We start from the raw sequence: 7701 nt of genomic DNA on the forward strand, positions 1-7701 counted from the left end.
TAGCACTGCATATTATCTAAGAGGAATGGAAAAGTAAGGGAGCATACCCGGGTTTTCATCTAGAGGCAGGAAAAATGAAAGGAAGAGTGGGAGAACAAAAGTCAGATTGTAGTTTTATCACAGTCTGTTCATCACACTTGTTACCAGAACCCAGATGCCCCCTTGCGCTCACTTCCATCATTTCTTGCCTCCATAAAGGTAACCACTGTCTAGTCTTCCAACAGTATGGATTCCTTTTGCCTGTTTTTGTGCTTTATGTAAATGGAATCAGTCAGGCTGTGCTCTTTTGTGGCTGGCTTCTTTCATTCAATATTGTGGGAGGTTCATCTATATTGTCACATGTAATTGTATCTCATTCATTTTCATTACTATATGATGTTCTATAGTGTGAATATACCACAATTTATTTGTTCTACTGTTGATGGGCATTTGGATAGCTTCTAGTTTTTGCCTATTACAAATAGTGCTATGAATAGTGTATCTCTTTTTATAATGGGCGGAGGGCTATTTAAAAGTCTCTGGCATCTTCTTTCCTTTCCGTTTCCATAACTACCACCCCAGTTCAGGCCTTCACAAACGTTCACTGGGACTATTAGCAATGGCCTCCTGATTGATATGCCCATCTACAGTTCATTATAAATACTGCCACCAAGTTTATCTTCTGAGAGCATAATTCTAATCATGCCATTTCCCTTACTCAGAAACGTCAAATGTCTCCCCATTGCCTTCCACCCAGAGCAGAAGTTCCTTTTCTTGGCATTCAAGGCCTCCTCCCTGCCTTTGTACTCCAGAACATTTTTGTGTCCTAGTCAAGCTAAGCCACTGCCATGCCCTAAACACAGGCTCTTTTTTTCTTCCTCTGCTTCTCTGTTCTTGCCACCCCGAGTCCATGTTGCATCGTGGTGCCACTCACACTGTTCCTAACAGCGAACACAACTGTCAGTGCTTGTCCTCCCAAGTTGAGCTCGGATATATTTCTTTCAGCAGGCGGCTTGCATTCCCTTTGGCCAAAGTCATTGCCCATCTGCAGTGCTTTGTTGGACACTACCTTACATATCGTGTGCTGCCTCGTGTTAGTATTTCTCTCATTTGTGTTTCATCTTTCTTCCCCACTGAACTCTCTTCCCCATCTGGTTCATCTGTGTGTCTCCAGAGCAGCCAGCCCAGCTGCTTACCCCTAGAAGAGGCTCAGTAGACGTTTGTTGAATTATTTTGGAGAAGTTGTTTGAAAATGTCTTCCTGATTTTTACCTCTGATTCCCACTTCTCCTTTGAGTGAATTCCCCTCTTGCTCCTTGGTATTTTGTGTGTGTGCCGGCTAGCTCGGGAACACACTCTTTGGTGTCTGATGCTTCAACGGATCCTCAAGAAATAATGATAACTTCTCAATGCCACCCTCTTTAATCATACCATTTAAGCCCCTCCCCGCATCTTAAAGGAATTAACTATTTATTTATTAGGCATCTATTTTGTACATGGACCATGAAAACTGGAATAAAATTTGCTCAGCACCTGTAAGACATCATTGCAGAGTTTTGTTTTTTTTTTTTAATTTATTCATTTATTTTTGGCTGTGTTGGGTCTTCGTTTCTGTGCGAGGGCTTTCTCCAGTTGTGGCAAGTGGGGGCCACTCTTCATCGCTGTGCGCGGGCCTCTCACTATCGCGGCCTCTCTTGTTGCGGAGCACAGGCTCCAGACGCGCAGGCTCAGTAGTTGTGGCTCACGGGCCCAGTTGCTCCGCGGCACGTGGGATCCTCCCAGACCAGGGCTCGAACCCGTGTCCCCTGCATTGGCAGGCAGACTCTCAACCACTGCGCCACCAGGGAAGCCCCACTGCAGAGTTTTTAATCTTGAAAATGTTTTAGTCTGTTGTCTATGGTTGACTTTTGAAACTTGCCTTTGTTTCACCACGATGGATGAATTGCACACTGGGTGAATTTCACGGATCTCAGTTGCGGTTTATCAAGTACTTTCAAAGCAAGTAGAACATAACACTGGAGCACTCTCTTGCTTTCCCATCAATACCTGGGTTCTCAAGAACTAGTTCCTCGATTAGTGACGGAAAATATTGGTTATAATGATCAGACACCTCATTCATTTGCTCTCTCCCCCAGTTATCTCAAGGGAACTTGGCTCCTTCTGAGCACCAGAGATGACTTAATTTTGCGGTAAGAAAATAGGAATTAGAGGAAGCCAATTAGGAAACCTCAAGGAAGAGGAAGTGTCTCCAGGCTGAAAGGAAGGCTGTTGAGTCTTATTTCCTCTCTGTTCTTGACTCATCCTCTCGGTGCCTGACCAACTTCTGCACCACCCTTTCCCCACCTGATCGGGGGGCTGAAATGGGTGTGGGGTGAGATTGGGGGTAGTGAGCAGAGTGAATAAAGTCAAATAACATTCCTAAAGACACCAAGATGTAGGGATACACCATGGGTGTGAAAATCTCAGTGAACTCATTGATGCTTACGATTCCCATCCCCGTCCACAGTCATGGGTGAGGCTGCATGTATGCAGGATAGGGTGAGTGAGAATTGGCTGCTTTCTAAGTTAAGAAAACAGACTGAGTTTCACTTCTGAACAATAGCAGAGTGCAGTGCAGGCTGGTGCAGTACTTGGCTTCCTTCTGTACTAGGGATAGATCAAAACAAAATAGCCAACGATCCGGGCTTTATTCACCAGTGTCCCCTCCTTTCACAAAGAGAGAAGCTGAGTTCAAGTCTATTAGTAGGTGACTTATTTTCATTGTGCTTAATATTGTTTTCCTCCATGCCTTTAAGGTGGGTACAGCGTGCTCACCTGTTTGAAAGAAGAAACCGAGGTGGTGGCCACCAGGTGATCACTGGCAAGGCTCAGATTCAAATCCAGTGCTTCTGACACGCAAAGCAAAGCCTGACCATGTTCAGGACTCAGGCCCCTCCCTTCCCCATCTTATTTTTCACTGGAACATTTGCTGTTCTCTCAAGCTATGAAAGGCTTCCTGTGTTATCATGCTTAAGGGGAAGTTGTATGTTAAAAACCACCAACGGTTAAGCCCAAGCCAGCTGGGGTCTTCCATTGCTTCTTCCAGTATTCTGGGGAGACCCATGAGAATTCTTAGTGTTTCTCAAAGTCCTTGGCTTTCAGAAACAAGAGCTCAGTCATCAGTTAAGCATTGGGTCTTCATTTAAGGGACAGTTTGGGAAAACAAGAGAAACATCAAAAGTTGTAAGAGTTGTTTTAGCTATAACAACTTCAGTATGAAGTTGTTATAGCTAAAAATCAAGAGTGACCTGAAAGCTAAAGGTTTTGGCTCTCTAGAAGGGGTTCCTGGAGAGATTTAGTTAAATGTCCTTTGGGTTGAGCTGCTACAAGTTTATTCCCTTTCAAATCAAAGGACAGCATTATCATTATTGGAGATGACTGACAGAAGCCAGATGCAGAATTATATTGACTGGAAAGGAAAGGATGGAGTAGTAGCAGGGAAATGATAACTGTATGACTGCTATGTTGAACCCACCATTGGTATTGGAGGGTGAGAGAACCACACTAGGTGTTACGGGGGAGAGCGCTGGGGAGTGTTGCCTTATTGGAATATGGTTTGAAGGGCTTTTGAGTAGAAGCATAACCAAGTGCCTCATATAAGTCACGGTAGCACTTCCCACACCACGTTTGATGCCCCATTTGTCCCTCTCCTTTGCCCATAAATTATAGAACTGGAGTACAAAGAAATCACCCTTTTCTTTTTCCCCAAGACTCAAACAGATTGACAACTCCTAGGTAGCCAACCATAGCTACTGGGGTATGGGAAGAGCTTTAGGGTTTCTATTGGTATGAGAAAGATACAGATAGGGAGAAATACGAACAGAACTAGGTTCTTGCCCTCAGTCCCCTGAGGAGGCACCTGATGGCTCAAAATCTGACCAGGGAGCTACCTCCCTGCTACTGTCCACACAGGGCTGCCACATCCCTAGCTCTGTAGTGGCCACAGTTGACCTCTGGGGCCCCTTAACATCAGGGAATCCTAACTCTCCTAAGATACTCTATTACCAGTGTTTCAACACCTGCTAATATCACATGGAAACACAGATAAGCTTCATTTTTATATTCCCTGGCTCACTGAAACCACCAGCAGAGCGTCTTAAGCTAAGGGCTAAATTCTTATCTTGCCTTTAAACACCATGTGATTCAGCATGTCTGCAGTCACTGGGAATCTACGCGGCCAGTTTTTACCTTTGCCTTGTGGGTAACCCCTACCTTCCACCTACCTCCACCCCCAGGGGAGAATGTGGGCCTTGTCAAATGGAGGCCCCCAGGAGATTTTCCAAGACTCACGAGATGTCAAGTCATCTCTAAAAGTTTTCAAAAAACCAGAAAGTCATTTCAGAAAGTCTAACTTGGTGGCCCAACAGAGAAGAGGGTCAAATTTTCCATACAGACACAGCAAGTCTGCCCCCATAGGCTTGTGTTAAAGCTGCAGGAACACTGGTCCCCAGACTTCTGTGAAAGCTCCCCAACCCAGGGGGAAGTCCACCTGGGTGAGTAGATTAGCTGCTGCTTGGTACCCAAGGCACATATTCGTGAAGTCTGCTTCCTGGGGATTTCCCTTAGCAATGGAATCAGCAAGGGGTTCGTCTTTCTGAAAGATTTCCCAGAGGAATCCATTGGCCTTGTGGAAAACCCTCAAATTCTAATACAAAATCTCTGGGCTTTTAGGTTTTTGAGATTTGGATTTTTCATTTATTCACAAATCTCTTCAAATAAAAACAGTTCAACATAGTAGAAAACCCAAACAGTGAGAATGCATATTCAGTGAATGATGAGAGCGCCTCCTTCATGCTAGGTACTGTTTGGCACTGAGGATACACCGGGGAGCAAAACAGATGTGGCCACTGCCCTCAAGGAGGCTGATGTTCTAATTCTAGCTTTCAGTTTGTGTTGTATTGAAAATGAGGTCGATTCCTTCCAGGAAGTATCCTTTAGGGTATTAATATGTATATGCCATCCAAAATCCTATGCCTCTTTTAGGGCCCAGCTTAAATGCAACCTCAACAGAGGATCAGAATTTGTTTGAATGTGTGAAATAATTTTCACAGCCTGAAGTGTGTGTGATTTTAAATATCCCGTCATTGCATGGCAGGGAACACCCAGGGGTGCTTCACAGCGGGTCGTGTCTATGTGGGAAGGAAAGGCAGCTATGAAAGCATTTCTCAATTGTTCCCTGTCTTTCTACAGTTTTTAGTTCAACTTGACAGTCATTTACTGAACTTTCATGAGCCAAGCCCCATGCCAGGGGTGGTAGAGAATACAGAGATAAGAGGTATTCAGGCTCTGCCCTGCCAGTCTTTAGTGAAGCCCCTACACACAACTCTTTAAGGTAAACCATATGATTACCAATACTTGACGCTTTTGACCTACAGAAATGGTCATTTCACTTGGTTCAGGCTAATAAAAGAATCAAGTTGTATGCACTAGGCATATAGGGGAAAAGAGGCAGATTGGTGGATCTGAGCTTCTTAGATGACGAGATGGGAATGAGTGTCCTTACAGGAGGAACAGGAGTGTGGGGGAAGGGGAGAGCCTGAGGAGGGTCGGGTGGTGCTTCTCAGAGCTGTGCTGTGGAATGTAGCCCTGCAGTGGAAATAGGAGGATGAAGTGGAAGACAAGGCTGAAAAGATAGGTACAAGGTCAGCTAAGCTCAAGGCTGAATTTGATTCAGGAGCTCAAAGAAATCTGGGCAGAGAAGCAACCCACTGAGATCTTGCTCAAGAAAGTGAATCCAAGAATGTGGATCAACAAGAAGAGATGCTACTGTGCCAGACCAGGCAAACTGGAAAAGGGGTCTTAATCCAGACAGGGGCAGTGGGAGTGAAAAGCAGATGGAGTTACCCCATAGGAATAATCAAGAGGATTTGGTGACTGACCAGACAGGAAGGCAAAAATCACAGCCGTTTAATGAGTGCTTATTATGTGCTAGGTATTTTGTTTAACACCTCACTTTCTTGCCTTCTCTCATTTAATCCTCACAACAGCCCCCATAAAGTGGATCTTACCCAAATTTAACAGATAAGGAAATCCAGACTTAGGGAGGTTGCATAAGATCACATATCTGGTAACTGTCACAAATGGGATTTAAATTCAGGTTTAAATAGAAAGGGATGCACTCCTAATCCCTATGCTGTAAGGGATTCATTCATTCTACTAATATTTATTGAGCACTTAATACATGCAAGGTATTGTTCAAGCTGCCTGAGCTATACCAGTGAACAAAACAAAGATTCTTGCCCTCATGGAACTTGGGATGGGGGAGGAGAGACAATAAACAGTGAACAAAATTATGAATTATACAACAGAAAAGAGGAGAGCAGAATAAGAAGGATCAAGACTACATGGGGGGGCTTCCCTGGTGGCGCAGTGGTTAAGAATCTGCCTGGCAATGCAGGGGACATGGGTTCGAGCCCTGGTCCGGGAAGATCCCACATGCCGCAGAGCAAATAAGCCCATGTGCCACAACTACTGAGCCTGAGCTCTAGAGCCCGCAAGCCACAACTACTGAGCCCTCGCGCCACAACTACTGAAGCACCTAGAGCACCTAGAGCCTGTGCTCCGCAACAAGAAAAGCCACCGCAATGAGAAGCCCGTGCACCACAACGAAGAGTAGCCCCCGCTCGCCACAACTAGAGAAAGCTCGCACACAGCAACGAAGACCCAAGGAAGCCAAAAAATAATAACAATAATAATAATAATAATAATTTTTTAAAAGCCTGTGTTAAAAAAAAGACTACATGGGGACAGAATAGGAAGTTTTGGGGAACTGAAGGCTGCTGCAAGGTTTTGGCTCTGAGGGCTTGGAAAGTGTGGTATGAGGGACAGGAACTGGCTTGGGAGAAAAGAGATGGAATGAGGTGTTCTGTTTTATTTTATTGATTGATTGATTTTTGGCTGAGTTGGGTCTTCGTTGCTGTGCGCGGGCTTTCTCTAGTTGCGGTGAGCGGGGGCTACTCTTCGTTGTGGTGCACAGGCTTCTCATTGCGGTGGCTTCTCTTGTTGCGGAGCTCGGTCTCTAGGCGCGCGGGCTTCAGCAGTTGTGGCGAACGGGCTTAGATGCTCTGCGGCACGTGGGATCTTCCCAGACCAGGGCTCGAACCCGTGTCCCCTGCACAGACAGGTGGATTCTTAACCACTGCGCCACCAGGCAAGCCCCAGGTGTTCTGTTTTAAACATGCTGGGTTTTGAGGTACCATGTGTCTCAATGTGAAAAATGTCATATATGCGATTAGAGAAGACTCAGCACCAGAGAAGGATCCAGCTAGAGACCTAGTTTTGAGGAAATATCAGCATAGAGGGGGCTGTTGAATGAGTTCACCCTCCTAGCAGCCTTACAGAGAACTCATTTTATCTATGACTCTTCAGGTAAACTGTAGGAATTACAGTTTAGGAGGCTTGCTCAGTGTCTGAGAAAAAAAAAAAAAAGTACTCAGAAGGTCAGGAGGAGGGCTTCCCTGGTGGCGCAGTGGTTGAGAATCCACCTGCCAATGCAGGGGACACGGGTTCGCGCCCTGGTCTGGGAAGATCCCACATGCCGCGGAGCGACTAGGCCCGTGAGCCACAATTACTGAGCCTGCGCGTCTGGAGCCTGTGCTCCGCAACAAGAGAGGCCGCGATAGTGAGAGGCCCGCGCACCGCGATGAAGAGTGGCCCCCACTTGCCGCAACTAGAGAAAGCCCTC

This window comes from Balaenoptera acutorostrata, chromosome 3 (assembly GCF_949987535.1).
Source record: "Balaenoptera acutorostrata chromosome 3, mBalAcu1.1, whole genome shotgun sequence".
NCBI classification, from domain to species: Eukaryota; Metazoa; Chordata; class Mammalia; order Artiodactyla; family Balaenopteridae; genus Balaenoptera; species Balaenoptera acutorostrata.